Below are 15,487 nucleotides of genomic sequence, written 5' to 3'. Positions count from 1 at the left end.
TACTTGGGGAGATTTTCTGTTATTCTTTGAAAATATTCTGCCATATCCTTTTGTATTCTCCCTTTCTGGACTTCCTCCTTAGAGTGATAGGTCTCCTGGATTCTAATATTTACCTTTTATCTTCCATTTCCTATCTCCTTATTTTTTAATCTACTGGAAGATTTCCTCAAATGCATTACACCCCTGTATAACACCCCTCCCGCAAAACACAAGCGATGCCTTTCATAACAAAGACAATTCACCACACTTAGAATTGGGTCTTACTGACTTTTAAAAATGCTTTTGACTCCCTCTGCACGTTTTAACCCATTAGGAGATGACTGTAAGAACTCTTCCTAAGGGCCAGGTGCTGGCATACCTGGTTGAGTGCAGACTAGTCTGAGCAGGAACCAGGGTTCCAGCCCCCAGTCTCCACCTGTAGGGGGGCGGGGCTTCACAAGCAGTGAAGCAGGGCTTCTCTCCTTTTTTTCTCCCTCTTAATTTTTTTATTTTTATTTATAAAATGGAAACACTGACCCCCTCTTAATTTTTGTCTGACATATCAAAGAAAAGAAGTTTTCCTAAAACTTACAGTCTTCCATGGGGCTGGGGGTAGAGCTGGGTTTTACCGGACCGCACCGCCATACTGGAGTCTGGGGATCTGCAGGCACTGTATACACACCAGCTCTCCGATCCCTACATGATGTGTGATGTGCTGGCCCAAAGCCACAAAAACGCTGAAGGCTGTTTCTGAAAGTAGGGCTTTTGATCCAAGACCACAGCTCCTTCCCAAGTCATCAGCGGACAAAGAAAAGCACAGACATGCCTGGTGGGCAGCCCCAACCCCCAACCACCAGGAGGCCGTCCTCACTCTCCAGAAGAGCAGCATTTAACAGACAGTGGCCATAGAGGAAGGACATCTGAAACATTTCTAACTCCTCCCATTCGGAACAAACCTTCAGACTGTCACTTAGAGGCTAACTGAAAACACAGTCCTGCCACAGAGCACAAGCATCAAAGCATGATGCTGTTGTATTTTAAGAGAAAAAGTTGAGTTGTCTGCTTCACATATCAGTTTTATGGATAATGAGAACACATGTCAGCCCATGATTTTACTACCTGGATTATATCTTCATTGCCTGGGGAGAAAACAATAACAATGTCACACATCAGAAGGGACAGCAGCAACAAATGCTGGAGAGGTTGTGGAGACAAAACCCTCCTGCACTGCTGGGGGGAATGTCAGTGGGTCCAGCCCCTGTGGAGAGCAGTCTGGAGAACTCTCAGAAGGCTAGAAATGGACCTGCCCTGTGACCCTGTAATTCCTCTCCTGGGGATATATCCTAAGGAACTAAACACACCCATCCAAAAAGATTTGTGTACACCTGTGTTCTTAGCAGCACAATTTGTAATAGGCAAAACCTGGAAGCAACCCAAGGTGTCCAACAACAGATGAGTGGCTGAGCAAGTTGTGGTCTATATACACAATGGAATACTACTCAGCTACTAAAAATGATGACTTCACCGTTTTCAGCCCATCTTGGATGGAGCTTGAAGAAATCATGTTAAGTGAAATAAGTCAGAAACAGAAGGATGAATATGGGATGATCTCACTCTCAGGCAGAAGTTGAGAAACAAGATCAGAAGAGAAAACACAAGTAGAACCTGAACTGGAATTGGTGTATTGCACCCAAGTAAAAGACTCTGGGGTGGGGTGGGGGGGAGAGTACAGGTCCTGGAACACAATGTCGGAGGACCCAGTGGGGGTTGTATTGTTATGTGGAACACTTGGAAATGTTATGCATGTACAAACTATTGTATTTACTGTTGACTATAAAACATTAATTCCCCAATGAAGAAAATTTAAAAAGAACAATAACAAAATGTTAAGTGACTTAGAAGCTAGGCCATTGCAGAGGGACAAATAGAAACCAATGATTTCTGTCATACCAGATACATCAGCATCTGCACTCATACCAGCTGCTGGAATGGATTTGTTTTGGGGCTGTTTGCCAACTGAGCTCATAATCTCTCTCTCTCCCTCTCTCCATCTCTCTCTCTCTCTCTCACACACACACAAACACACACACACACACACAAAGAGTACAGAACCTTGGGTGCTGAAATGAGAGGTGAAGGAGTTAAAATAGACCGTGGGAGTCGGGCTGTAGCGCAGCGGGTTAAGCGCAGGTGGCGCAAAGCACAAGGACCGGCATAAGGATCCCGGTTCAAGCCCCGGCTCCCCACCTGCAGGGGAGTCGCTTCACAGGCAGTGAAGCAGGTCTGCAGGTGTCTATCTTTCTCTCCCCCTCTCTGTCTTCCCCTCCCTCTCTCCATTTCTCTCTGTCCTATCCAACAATGACAACAATAATAACTACCACAATAAAACAACAAGGGCAACAAAAGGGAATAAATAAATAAAATAAATAAATAAATAAAATAAAATAGACCTGAGCTGTCCAAGCACAAAGATTGAGTTAGAAACTGTCTAAGTGTTGTGCTAAGAGAGAGGGCAGTAGTAGCCCAGGAATGGAGCACTGCTGAGACCCAAAAGTTAAGCCCTGTGTTTAAAAGACCAGACTTGTTTGGAAAATAGAAATCAAATACAAAGATCCATAGGGCAGAGGGAAGCTCATCAGTGGAGCTATGAACTGAAAAAAAAAAAAAATCCAAGCTGCAGAACAAAAATCAATTTGTGTCAAGAACTAGAAGCAAGAAGCACAGGAAACAGGAAGGCACTGACAGATGCCAGCATACTGAAGGCCAGTGGTGTCACAAGTTCTCTCCTGGCCTTCCAGAAGTAATCACATCACTTAGTCTCACAAACTAGTCTTGAGATAAGCCCAGCACTTTCACACTCAGCATCAGGTTGTGCAGTGTTATCTCCGGAGTTTCAAAGGCCCAGCGCAAGCCAGGAAGTACCCAGAGGAACAGAACAAGACTTGCCAGCACAGGGTTCAGAGTGTGAGCCCTGCACACATGGGGCAATGTTCCTCTGGTTCCCTCTCTCTAATAAATGAATGCAGTTCTTTAAAAAATAAAGCAAATATGGTGGTCCAGGAGATGGCGCAGTGGATAAAGCATTGGACTTTCAAGCACAAGGTCCTGAGTTTAATCCCCAGCAGTACATGTACCAGAGTGATGTCTGGTTCTTTCTTTCTCTCTCCTCCTATCTTTCTCATTAACAAATAAATAAAAACTTTTAAAAAAAAAGCATATATGGGACTGGTCAGTGACACACCAGTTAAGTGCACATATTACCATGTGCAAGTACCCAGGTTTGAGCCTCCGATGCCCACCTGCTGGGGGGATGCTTCACAAGTAGTGAAGCAGGTCTACAAGTGTCATTCTTTCTCCCTCAATATCTATCCCTTAAGAAAAAAGAAGAAGAAGAAAGAAAGAAACGGTTGCTGAAAGCAGTGGATTTGTATTGCTGGCACTGAAAATAATAACCCTAAATAATAAAATAATAATAATAAATATAAATAATAAAATATAATAAAATAAAAAATACAGTGTTTATATATAATTATGGAAAGAAAAATGCATTTGAATTGCAAAATGAAACCTTATGATTCAAAGGAACTGTTTTTCCCAATTGGCCACTCTTGGCTGATCCATACTTCTTGGAGCACATTCCTTCTCTCCTCATCTATTGGGACAAAGTTGGAGGAGCACCTGTCTTAGGAAATACTAACCCAACTTTTCATAGCCATCACTAACATGAACAGTAAGAGCTGTAAGCTTACCCCGCTTGCTGGAGGGCATGGCTGTGTGCCAGGACCCCACCCCAGCATCTGGAAATGGCTAAAACGGCCCTGTTGCTCAGGTCCATGGCACCAGTAGGGTGGGCAAGGGCCACACTTGTCATGCTGCCAGGGAGCTCCTTGGTCACCGAAGACTAGGAAGTGGTATGATCAACAGTTCGAGAAAGTATGTTTGGGCACAGCCTTTCAGAGCTGTGTGCCACACAAAGGGGATCACACTGCGGGAAGTAAGGCCTGGAGCCAAACGACCACATCCTGCTGTCAGGACGTGTGCTGGAGTCCAGCAGATGACGAGTGGCAAAAATAAATAAATACCACAGTTTTGTACTTAGTGAAGGCTGCTTGAAATTTATTGGGAAAAACAGCATCCTGGTTGCTGGATTTGATCACAAAGGCCATGCTGCTGGTGGCACCTGGGGTCTGCTCTAACGCCAAAGCAGCCAACATCCCTTTTAGTTTTACGCACAAGCAGGAAAGACTGAGGTTATTGGGAGTCGGGCTGTAGCACAGCGGGTTAAGCGCAGGTGGCGCAAAGCACAAGGACCGGCGTAAGGATCCCTGTTCGAACCCCCGGCTCCCCACCTGCAGGGGAGTCGCTTCACAGACGGTGAAGCAGGTCTGCAGGTGTCTATCTTTCTCTCCTCCTCTGTCTTCCCCTCCTCTCTCCATTTCTCTCTGTCCTATCCAACAACGACAACAACAATAATAACTACAACAATAAAACAACAAGGGCAACAAAAGGGAATAAATAAATAAATAAAGTAAATATTAAAAAAAAAGACTGAGGTTATAAAATCTGGTGTTTGAAAGCACAGTAGTAATACATGCCAGAGAAGAAAAGCAAATAGCCAAAATGTCCTTTTACAAACAAGGTTTGTTTTGGTTGTGACAAACATTTTCATCTGATTAAATCACAAGCAAACTGCTGGGACACTTTTGCAGAGGGAGAACACTCTCCCTGGTGGCCAGAACAGACATGTGCTGAATACACACACACACACACACACACACACACACACACACACACACACACACACACACAGCAGTGAAGCGGGTCTGCAGTTGTCTATCTTCCTCTCCCTCTCTGTCTTCCCTTTCTCTCTCCATTTCTCTCTGTCTTATCCAACAACAACGATATCAATAATAACTACAACAATAAAGCAACAAGGAAAACAAAAGGGAATAAATAAAAATATATATAAAAAATTTTTTGAAAAAGATGAGATTGTATCATTCAGGAAAAAATGGATGAAAGTGAAGGTGATTATGCTTAAGGAAGTGAAGAGGTAAAAGGATGGTTTGGCTTAAAAGTAGACTACACATAGCGAAATTAATCAAACTTTCAGAATAAATAATTACCAAACTATCTCTTAGACTTTGTAGGAACTGTGGGGGTTATCAGAAAGGGTGGGGAGCACAGGCACTGCTGGGGGTACTGGAGGCTGCACACACACACAGTAGATATGAGCCTCTACCCATGAAATGTCATTTTGCAAACCAATGCTAAATCAATAGCAACAATAATTTTAAGAAAAGCTTAGAGAGTCGGGTGGTAGTACAACTGGTTAAGTGCATGTGCACAAAGTGCAAAGACCAGCATAAGGATCCCGGTTCGAGCTCCCCACCTGCAGGAGGGTCACTTTACAAGCGGTGAAGCAGGTCTGCAGGTGTCTGTCTTTCTCTCCCCCTCTGTCTTCCCCTCTCTCCATTTCTCTCTGTACTATCCAACAACAATGACATTAATAACGACATCAATAACTACAACAAGGGCAACAAAAGGGAATAAATAAATAAATATTTTTAAAAGATTTTTTTAAAAGGGGGTCAGGCGGTGCCGCAGTGGGTTAAGCGCATGTGGCGCAAAGCGCAGGAACCTAAGGATCCCGGTTGAGCCCCCGGCTCCCCACCTGCAGGGGAGTCGCTTCACAGGCAGTGAAGCAGGTCTGCAGGTGTCTATCTTTCTCTCCTCCTCTCTGTCTTCCCCTCCTCTCTCCATTTCTCTCTGTCCTATCCAACAATGAATTGCATCAACAAGGGCAATAATAATAACCACAACGAAGCTACAACAAAGGCAACAAAAGGGGGGAAAAAATGGCCTCCAGGAGCGGATTCATGGTGCAGGCACCGAGCCCAGCAATAACCCTGGAGGAGGAAAAAAAAAATTTTTTTTAAAAAGAAAAGTTTAATCTGACTGGCAATGTTCTGAGTCCTCTGGTCACAAGGTGAACCCCAGGGACCCAAGGCCAAGGAGACATGGGGTGCCTGTTCTGGGTGCAAAGGAGCAAGGAAAGGAGGTAGAAAGACAGTGCTGGGGTAGTGGCCCATCAGCTCAGGGAGCTCACACACTAAGGTCAGACATGTATCACCACAGCCATAGGGAGAAGCCCAGTGGAGAAGCACGCATTCTACAATGTGACCAGCAGCCCTGTGGAGAAGCACGCATTCTACAGTGTGACCAGCTGCCCTGTGGAGAAGCACGCATTCTACAGTGTGACCAGCAGCCCTGCAGTGAAGCACACATTCTACAGGGTGACCAGCAGCCCTGTGGAGAAGCACGCATTCTACAGTGTGACCAGCTGCCCTGTGGAGAAGCACGCATTGTACAGTGTGACCAGCTGCCCTGTGGAGAAGCACACATTCAACAGTGTGACCAGCTGCCCTGTGGAGAAGCACGCATTGTACAGTGTGACCAGCAGCCCTGTGGAGAAGCACGCATTGTACAGTGTGGCCAGCAGCCCTGTGGAGAAGCACGCATTCTACAATGTGACCAGCAGCCCTGTGGAGAAGCACGCATTCTACAGTGTGACCAGCTGCCCTGTGGAGAAGCACGCATTCTACAGGGTGACCAGCAGCCCTGTGGAGAAGCACGCATTCTACAGGGTGACCAGCTGCCCTGTGGAGAAGCACGCATTGTACAGTGTGACCAGCTGCCCTGTGGAGAAGCACGCATTCTACAGTGTGGCGAGCTGCCCTGTGGAGAAGCACGCATTCTACAGTGTGGCCAGCTGCCCTGTGGAGAAGCACGCATTGTACAGTGTGACCAGCTGCCCTGTGGAGAAGCACGCATTGTACAGTGTGACCAGCTGCCCTGTGGAGAAGCACGCATTGTACAGTGTGGCCAGCTGCCCTGTGGAGAAGCACGCATTCTACAGTGTGACCAGCAGCCCTGTGGAGAAGCACGCATTCTACAGTGTGACCAGCAGCCCTGTGGAGAAGCACACATTGTACAGTGTGACCAGCTGCCCTGTGGACAAGCACGCATTCTACAGTGTGACCAGCTGCCCTGTGGAGAAGCACGCATTCTACAGTGTGACCAGCTGCCCTGTGGAGAAGCACGCATTCTACAGTGTGACCAGCTGCCCTGTGGAGAAGCACACATTCTACAGTGTGGCCAGCTGCCCTGTGGAGAAGCACGCATTCTACAGTGTGGCCAGCTGCCCTGTGGAGAAGCACGCATTGTACAGTGTGACCAGCTGCCCTGTGGAGAAGCACGCATTCTACAGTATGACCAGCAGCCCTGCAGTGAAGCACGCATTATACAGTGTAACCAGCAGCCCTGCAGTGAAGCACACATTCTACAGGGTGACCAGCAGCCCTGTGGAGAAGCACGCATTCTACAGGGTGACCAGCTGCCCTGTGGAGAAGCACGCATTGTACAGTGTGACCAGCTGCCCTGTGGAGAAGCACGCATTGTACAGTGTGACCAGCTGCCCTGTGGAGAAGCACGCATTCTACAGTGTGACCAGCTGCCCTGTGGAGAAGCACGCATTCTACAGTGTGACCAGCTGCCCTGTGGAGAAGCACGCATTGTACAGTGTGACCAGCTGCCCTGAGGAGAAGCACGCATTGTACAGTGTGACCAGCAGCCCTGCAGTGAAGCACACATTCTACAGGGTGACCAGCAGCCCTGTGGAGAAGCACGCATTCTACAGTGTGACCAGCAGCCCTGTGGAGAAGCACGCATTGTACAGTGTGACCAGCTGCCCTATGGAGAAGCACGCATTCTACAGTGTGACCAGCTGCCCTATGGAGAAGCACGCATTCTACAGTGTGACCAGCAGCCCTGCGGTGAAGCACGCATTCTACAGTGTGACCAGCTGCCCAGTGGAGAAGCACGCATTCTACAGTGTGACCAGCAGCCCTGCGGTGAAGCACGCATTCTACAGTGTGACCAGCTGCCCAGTGGAGAAGCACGCATTCTACAGTGTGACCAGCTGCCCTGTGGAGAAGCACGCATTCTACAGGATGACCATCAGCCCTGTGGAGAAGCACGCATTCTACAGGGTAACCAGCTGCCCTGTGGAGAAGCACGCATTGTACAGTGTGACCAGCTGCCCTGTGGAGAAGCACGCATTCTACAGTGTGGCGAGCTGCCCTGTGGAGAAGCACGCATTCTACAGTGTGGCCAGCTGCCCTGTGGAGAAGCACGCATTGTACAGTGTGACCAGCTGCCCTGTAGAGAAGCACGCATTGTACAGTCTGACCAGCTGCCCTGTGGAGAAGCACGCATTGTACAGTGTGGCCAGCTGCCCTGTGGAGAAGCACGCATTCTACAGTGTGACCAGCAGCCCTGTGGAGAAGCACGCATTCTACAGTGTGACCAGCAGCCCTGTGGAGAAGCACACATTGTACAGTGTGACCAGCTGCCCTGTGGACAAGCACGCATTGTACAGTGTGACCAGTTGCCCTGTGGAGAAGCACGCATTCTACAGTGTGACCAGCTGCCCTGTGGAGAAGCACGCATTCTACAGTGTGACCAGCTGCCCTGTGGAGAAGCACGCATTCTACAGTGTGGCCAGCTGCCCTGTGGAGAAGCACGCATTCTACAGTGTGGCCAGCTGCCCTGTGGAGAAGCACGCATTGTACAGTGTGACCAGCTGCCCTGTGGAGAAGCACGCATTCTACAGTGTGACCAGCAGCCCTGCAGTGAAGCACGCATTCTACAGTGTGACCAGCAGCCCTGCAGTGAAGCACACATTCTACAGGGTGACCAGCAGCCCTGTGGAGAAGCACGCATTCTACAGGGTGACCAGCTGCCCTGTGGAGAAGCACGCATTCTACAGTGTGACCAGCTGCCCTGTGGAGAAGCACGCATTCTAAGGTGTGACCAGCAGTCCTGCAGTGAAGCACGCATTCTACAGTGTGAGCAGCAGCCCTGCAGTGAAGCACACATTCTACAGTGTGACCAGCAGCCCTGCGGAGAAGCACGCATTCTACAGTGTGACCAGCTGCCCTGTGGAGAAGCACGCATTCTACAGTGTGACCAGCTGCCCTGTGGAGAAGCACGAATTCTACAGTGTGACCAGCTGCCCTGTGGAGAAGCACGCATTCTACAGTGTGACCAGCTGCCCTGCAGTGAAGCACACATTCTACAGGGTGACCAGCAGCCCTGTGGAGAAGCACGCATTCTACAGGGTGACCACCAGCCCTGTGGAGAATCACGCATTCTACAGTGTGACCAGCTGCCCTGTGGAGAAGCACACATTCTACAGGGTGACCAGCAGCCCTGTGGAGAAGCACACATTCTACAGTGTGACCAGCTGCCCTGTGGAGAAGCACGCATTCTACAGTGTGACCAGCTGCCCTGTGGAGAAGCACGCATTCTACACTGTGACCAGCTGCCCTGTGGAGAAGCACGCATTGTACAGTGTGACCAGCTGCCCTGTGGAGAAGCACGCATTCTACAGTGTGACCAGCAGCCCTGCAGTGAAGCACGCATTCTACAGTGTGACCAGCTGCCCTGTGGAGAAGCACGCATTCTACAGTGTGACCAGCAGCTCTGTGGAGAAGCACGCATTCTACAGTGTGACCAGCAGCCCTGCGGTGAAGCACGCATTCTACAGTGTGACCAGCTGCCCTGTGGAGAAGCACGCATTCTACAGTGTGACCAGCTGCCCTGTGGAGAAGCACGCATTCTACAGTGTGGCCAGCTGCCCTGTGGAGAAGCACGCATTCTACAGTGTGGCCAGCTGCCCTGTGGAGAAGCACGCATCCTACAGTGTGACCAGCAGCCCTGTGGAGAAGCACGCATTGTACAGTGTGACCAGCTGCCCTGTGGAGAAGCACGCATTGTACAGTGTGACCAGCTGCCCTGTGGAGAAGCACGCATTCTACAGTGTGACCAGCAGCCCTGCAGTGAAGCACGCATTCTACAGTGTGACCAGCAGCCCTGTAGTGAAGCACACATTCTACAGGGTGATCAGCAGCCCTGTGGAGAAGCACACATTCTACAGTGTGACCAGCAGCCCTGTGGAGAAGCACGCATTCTACAGTGTGACCAGCAGCCCTGTGGAGAAGCACGCATTGTACAGTGTGACCAGCTGCCCTGTGGAGAAGCACGCATTCTACAGTGTGACCAGCTGCCCTGTGGAGAAGCACGCATTCTACAGTGTGACCAGCAGCCCTGCAGTGAAGCACGCATTCTACAGTGTGACCAGCAGCCCTGCAGTGAAGCACACATTCTACAGGGTGACCAGCAGCACTGTGGAGAAGCACGCATTCTACAGGGTGACCAGCTGCCCTGTGGAGAAGCACGCATTCTACAGTGTGACCAGCTGCCCTGTGGAGAAGCACGCATTGTACAGTGTGACCAGCTGCCCTGTGGAGAAGCACACATTCTACAGGGTGACCAGCAGCCCTGTGGAGAAGCACGCATTCTACAGTGTGACCAGCAGCCCTGTGGAGAAGCACGCATTGTACAGTGTGACCAGCTGCCCTGTGGAGAAGCACGCATTGTACAGTGTGACCAGCAGCCCTGCAGTGAAGCACGCATTCTACAGTGTGACCAGCAGCCCTGCAGTGAAGCACACATTCTACAGTGTGACCAGCAGCCCTGTGGAGAAGCACGCATTCTACAGTGTGACCAGCAGCCCTGTGGAGAAGCACGCATTCTACAGTGTGACCAGCAGCCCAGTGGAGAAGCACACATTCTACAGGGTGACCAGCAGCCCTGTGGAGAAGCACGCATTCTACAGTGTGACCAGCTGCCCTGTGGAGAAGCACGCATTCTACAGTGTGACCAGCTGCCCTGTGGAGAAGCACGCATTGTACAGTGTGACCAGCTGCCCTGTGGAGAAGCACGCATTCTACAGTGTGACCAGCAGCCCTGCAGTGAAGCACGCATTCTACAGTGTGACCAGCAGCCCTGCAGTGAAGCACACATTCTACAGGGTGACCAGCAGCCCTGTGGAGAAGCACGCATTCTACAGTGTGACCAGCTGCCCTGTGGAGAAGCACGCATTGTACAGTGTGACCAGCTGCCCTGTGTAGAAGCACGCATTGTACAGTGTGACCAGCTGCCCTGTGGAGAAGCAGGCATTCTACAGTGTGACCAGCTGCCCTGTGGAGAAGCACGCATTCTACAGTGTGACCAGCTGCCCTGCAGTGAAGCACGCATTCTACAGTGTGACAAGCAGCCCTGCAGTGAAGCACGCATTCTACAGTGTGACCAGCTGCCCTGTGGAGAAGCACGCATTCTACAGTGTGACCAGCAGCCCTGTGGAGAAGCACGCATTCTACAGTGTGACCAGCTGCCCTGTGGAGAAGCACGCATTCTACAGTGTGGCCAGTTGCCCTGTGGAGAAGCACGCATTGTACAGTGTGACCAGCTGCCCTGTGGAGAAGCACGCATTGTACAGTGTGACCAGCTGCCCTGTGGAGAAGCACGCATTGTACAGTGTGGCCAGCTGCCCTGTGGAGAAGCACGCATTCTACAGTGTGACCAGCAGCCCTGTGGAGAAGCACGCATTCTACAGTGTGACCAGCAGCCCTGTGGAGAAGCACACATTGTACAGTGTGACCAGCTGCCCTGTGGACAAGCACGCATTGTACAGTGTGACCAGTTGCCCTGTGGAGAAGCACGCATTCTACAGTGTGACCAGCTGCCCTGTGGAGAAGCACGCATTCTACAGTGTGGCCAGCTGCCCTGTGGAGAAGCACGCATCCTACAGTGTGACCAGCAGCCCTGTGGAGAAGCACGCATTGTACAGTGTGACCAGCTGCCCTGTGGAGAAGCACGCATTGTACAGTGTGACCAGCTGCCCTGTGGAGAAGCACGCATTCTACAGTGTGACCAGCAGCCCTGCAGTGAAGCACGCATTCTACAGTGTGACCAGCAGCCCTGCAGTGAAGCACATATTCTACAGGGTGGCCAGCAGCCCTGTGGAGAAGCACGCATTCTACAGTGTGACCAGCTGCCCTGTGGAGAAGCACGCATTCTACAGTGTGACCAGCTGCCCTGTGGAGAAGCACGCATTCTACAGTGTGGCCAGCTGCCCTGTGGAGAAGCACGCATTCTACAGTGTGGCCAGCTGCCCTGTGGAGAAGCACGCATTGTACAGTGTGACCAGCTGCCCTGTGGAGAAGCACGCATTCTACAGTGTGACCAGCAGCCCTGCAGTGAAGCACGCATTATACAGTGTAACCAGCAGCCCTGCAGTGAAGCACACATTCTACAGGGTGACCAGCAGCCCTGTGGAGAAGCACGCATTCTACAGGGTGACCAGCTGCCCTGTGGAGAAGCACGCATTGTACAGTGTGACCAGCTGCCCTGTGGAGAAGCACGCATTGTACAGTGTGACCAGCTGCCCTGTGGAGAAGCATGCATTCAACAGTGTGACCAGCTGCCCTGTGGAGAAGCACGCATTCTACAGTGTGACCAGCTGCCCTGTGGAGAAGCACGCATTGTACAGTGTGACCAGCTGCCCTGAGGAGAAGCACGCATTGTACAGTGTGACCAGCAGCCCTGCAGTGAAGCACACATTCTACAGGGTGACCAGCAGCCCTGTGGAGAAGCACGCATTCTACAGTGTGACCAGCAGCCCTGTGGAGAAGCACGCATTGTACAGTGTGACCAGCTGCCCTGTGGAGAAGCACGCATTCTACAGTGTGACCAGCAGCCCTGCGGTGAAGCACGCATTCTACAGTGTGACCAGCTGCCCAGTGGAGAAGCACGCATTCTACAGTGTGACCAGCAGCCCTGCGGTGAAGCACGCATTCTACAGTGTGACCAGCTGCCCAGTGGAGAAGCACGCATTCTACAGTGTGACCAGCTGCCCTGTGGAGAAGCACGCATTCTACAGGATGACCAGCAGCCCTGTGGAGAAGCACGCATTCTACAGGGTAACCAGCTGCCCTGTGGAGAAGCACGCATTGTACAGTGTGACCAGCTGCCCTGTGGAGAAGCACGCATTCTACAGTGTGGCGAGCTGCCCTGTGGAGAAGCACGCATTCTACAGTGTGGCCAGCTGCCCTGTGGAGAAGCACGCATTGTACAGTGTGACCAGCTGCCCTGTGGAGAAGCACGCATTGTACAGTGTGACCAGCTGCCCTGTGGAGAAGCACGCATTGTACAGTGTGGCCAGCTGCCCTGTGGAGAAGCACGCATTCTACAGTGTGACCAGCAGCCCTGTGGAGAAGCACGCATTCTACAGTGTGACCAGCAGCCCTGTGGAGAAGCACACATTGTACAGTGTGACCAGCTGCCCTGTGGACAAGCACGCATTGTACAGTGTGACCAGTTGCCCTGTGGAGAAGCACGCATTCTACAGTGTGACCAGTTGCCCTGTGGAGAAGCACGCATTCTACAGTGTGACCAGCTGCCCTGTGGAGAAGCACGCATTCTACAGTGTGACCAGCTGCCCTGTGGAGAAGCACGCATTCTACAGTGTGGCCAGCTGCCCTGTGGAGAAGCACGCATTCTACAGTGTGGCCAGCTGCCCTGTGGAGAAGCACGCATTGTACAGTGTGACCAGCTGCCCTGTGGAGAAGCACGCATTCTACAGTGTGACCAGCAGCCCTGCAGTGAAGCACGCATTCTACAGTGTGACCAGCAGCCCTGCAGTGAAGCACACATTCTACAGGGTGACCAGCAGCCCTGTGGAGAAGCACGCATTCTACAGGGTGACCAGCTGCCCTGTGGAGAAGCACGCATTCTACAGTGTGACCAGCTGCCCTGTGGAGAAGCACGCATTCTAAGGTGTGACCAGCAGTCCTGCAGTGAAGCACGCATTCTACAGTGTGAGCAGCAGCCCTGCAGTGAAGCACGCATTCTACAGTGTGACCAGCAGCCCTGCGGAGAAGCACGCATTCTACAGTGTGACCAGCTGCCCTGTGGAGAAGCACGCATTCTACAGTGTGACCAGCTGCCCTGTGGAGAAGCACGAATTCTACAGTGTGACCAGCTGCCCTGTGGAGAAGCACGCATTCTACAGTGTGACCAGCTGCCCTGTGGAGAAGCACGCATTCTACAGTGTGACCAGCTGCCCTGCAGTGAAGCACACATTCTACAGGGTGACCAGCAGCCCTGTGGAGAAGCACGCATTCTACAGGGTGACCAGCAGCCCTGTGGAGAATCACGCATTCTACAGTGTGACCAGCTGCCCTGTGGAGAAGCACACATTCTACAGGGTGACCAGCAGCCCTGTGGAGAAGCACACATTCTACAGTGTGACCAGCTGCCCTGTGGAGAAGCACGCATTCTACAGTGTGACCAGCTGCCCTGTGGAGAAGCACGCATTCTACACTGTGACCAGCTGCCCTGTGGAGAAGCACGCATTGTACAGTGTGACCAGCTGCCCTGTGGAGAAGCACGCATTCTACAGTGTGACCAGCAGCCCTGCAGTGAAGCACGCATTCTACAGTGTGACCAGCTGCCCTGTGGAGAAGCACGCATTCTACAGTGTGACCAGCAGCTCTGTGGAGAAGCACGCATTCTACAGTGTGACCAGCAGCCCTGCGGTGAAGCACGCATTCTACAGTGTGACCAGCTGCCCTGTGGAGAAGCACGCATTCTACAGTGTGACCAGCTGCCCTGTGGAGAAGCACGCATTCTACAGTGTGGCCAGCTGCCCTGTGGAGAAGCACGCATTCTACAGTGTGGCCAGCTGCCCTGTGGAGAAGCACGCATTCTACAGTGTGACCAGCAGCCCTGTGGAGAAGCACGCATTGTACAGTGTGACCAGCTGCCCTGTGGAGAAGCACGCATTGTACAGTGTGACCAGCTGCCCTGTGGAGAAGCACGCATTCTACAGTGTGACCAGCAGCCCTGCAGTGAAGCACGCATTCTACAGTGTGACCAGCAGCCCTGTAGTGAAGCACACATTCTACAGGGTGATCAGCAGCCCTGTGGAGAAGCACACATTCTACAGTGTGACCAGCAGCCCTGTGGAGAAGCACGCATTCTACAGTGTGACCAGCAGCCCTGTGGAGAAGCACGCATTCTACAGTGTGACCAGCAGCCCAGTGGAGAAGCACACATTCTACAGGGTGACCAGCAGCCCTGTGGAGAAGCACGCATTCTACAGTGTGACCAGCTGCCCTGTGGAGAAGCACGCATTCTACAGTGTGACCAGCTGCCCTGTGGAGAAGCACGCATTGTACAGTGTGACCAGCTGCCCTGTGGAGAAGCACGCATTCTACAGTGTGACCAGCAGCCCTGCAGTGAAGCACGCATTCTACAGTGTGACCAGCAGCCCTGCAGTGAAGCACACATTCTACAGGGTGACCAGCAGCCCTGTGGAGAAGCACGCATTCTACAGTGTGACCAGCTGCCCTGTGGAGAAGCACGCATTGTACAGTGTGACCAGCTGCCCTGTGTAGAAGCACGCATTGTACAGTGTGACCAGCTGCCCTGTGGAGAAGCAGGCATTCTACAGTGTGACCAGCTGCCCTGTGGAGAAGCACGCATTCTACAGTGTGACCAGCTGCCCTGCAGTGAAGCACGCATTCTACAGTGTGACAAG

The 15,487-nt window shown here is 51.6% G+C and overlaps 1 long non-coding RNA gene across 1 annotated transcript; it reads left to right on the top strand.

Moving 5' to 3' along the window:
• The first annotated feature begins 4,092 nt into the window (after positions 1 to 4,092).
• On the top strand, positions 4,093 to 4,955 carry LOC107523642 (uncharacterized). The gene is made up of 2 exons (XR_001601871.2): positions 4,093 to 4,229; positions 4,533 to 4,955. It is a non-coding gene; the product is annotated as an uncharacterized LOC107523642 (long non-coding RNA).
• The last annotated feature ends 10,532 nt before the right edge of the window (positions 4,956 to 15,487 follow it).

The sequence above is a fragment of the Erinaceus europaeus genome, chromosome 19 (assembly GCF_950295315.1).
Source record: "Erinaceus europaeus chromosome 19, mEriEur2.1, whole genome shotgun sequence".
Classification (NCBI taxonomy): Eukaryota; Metazoa; Chordata; class Mammalia; order Eulipotyphla; family Erinaceidae; genus Erinaceus; species Erinaceus europaeus.
Note: the sequence above shows the minus strand (reverse complement) of the source record. Positions and strands in the feature narration are given on the sequence as shown.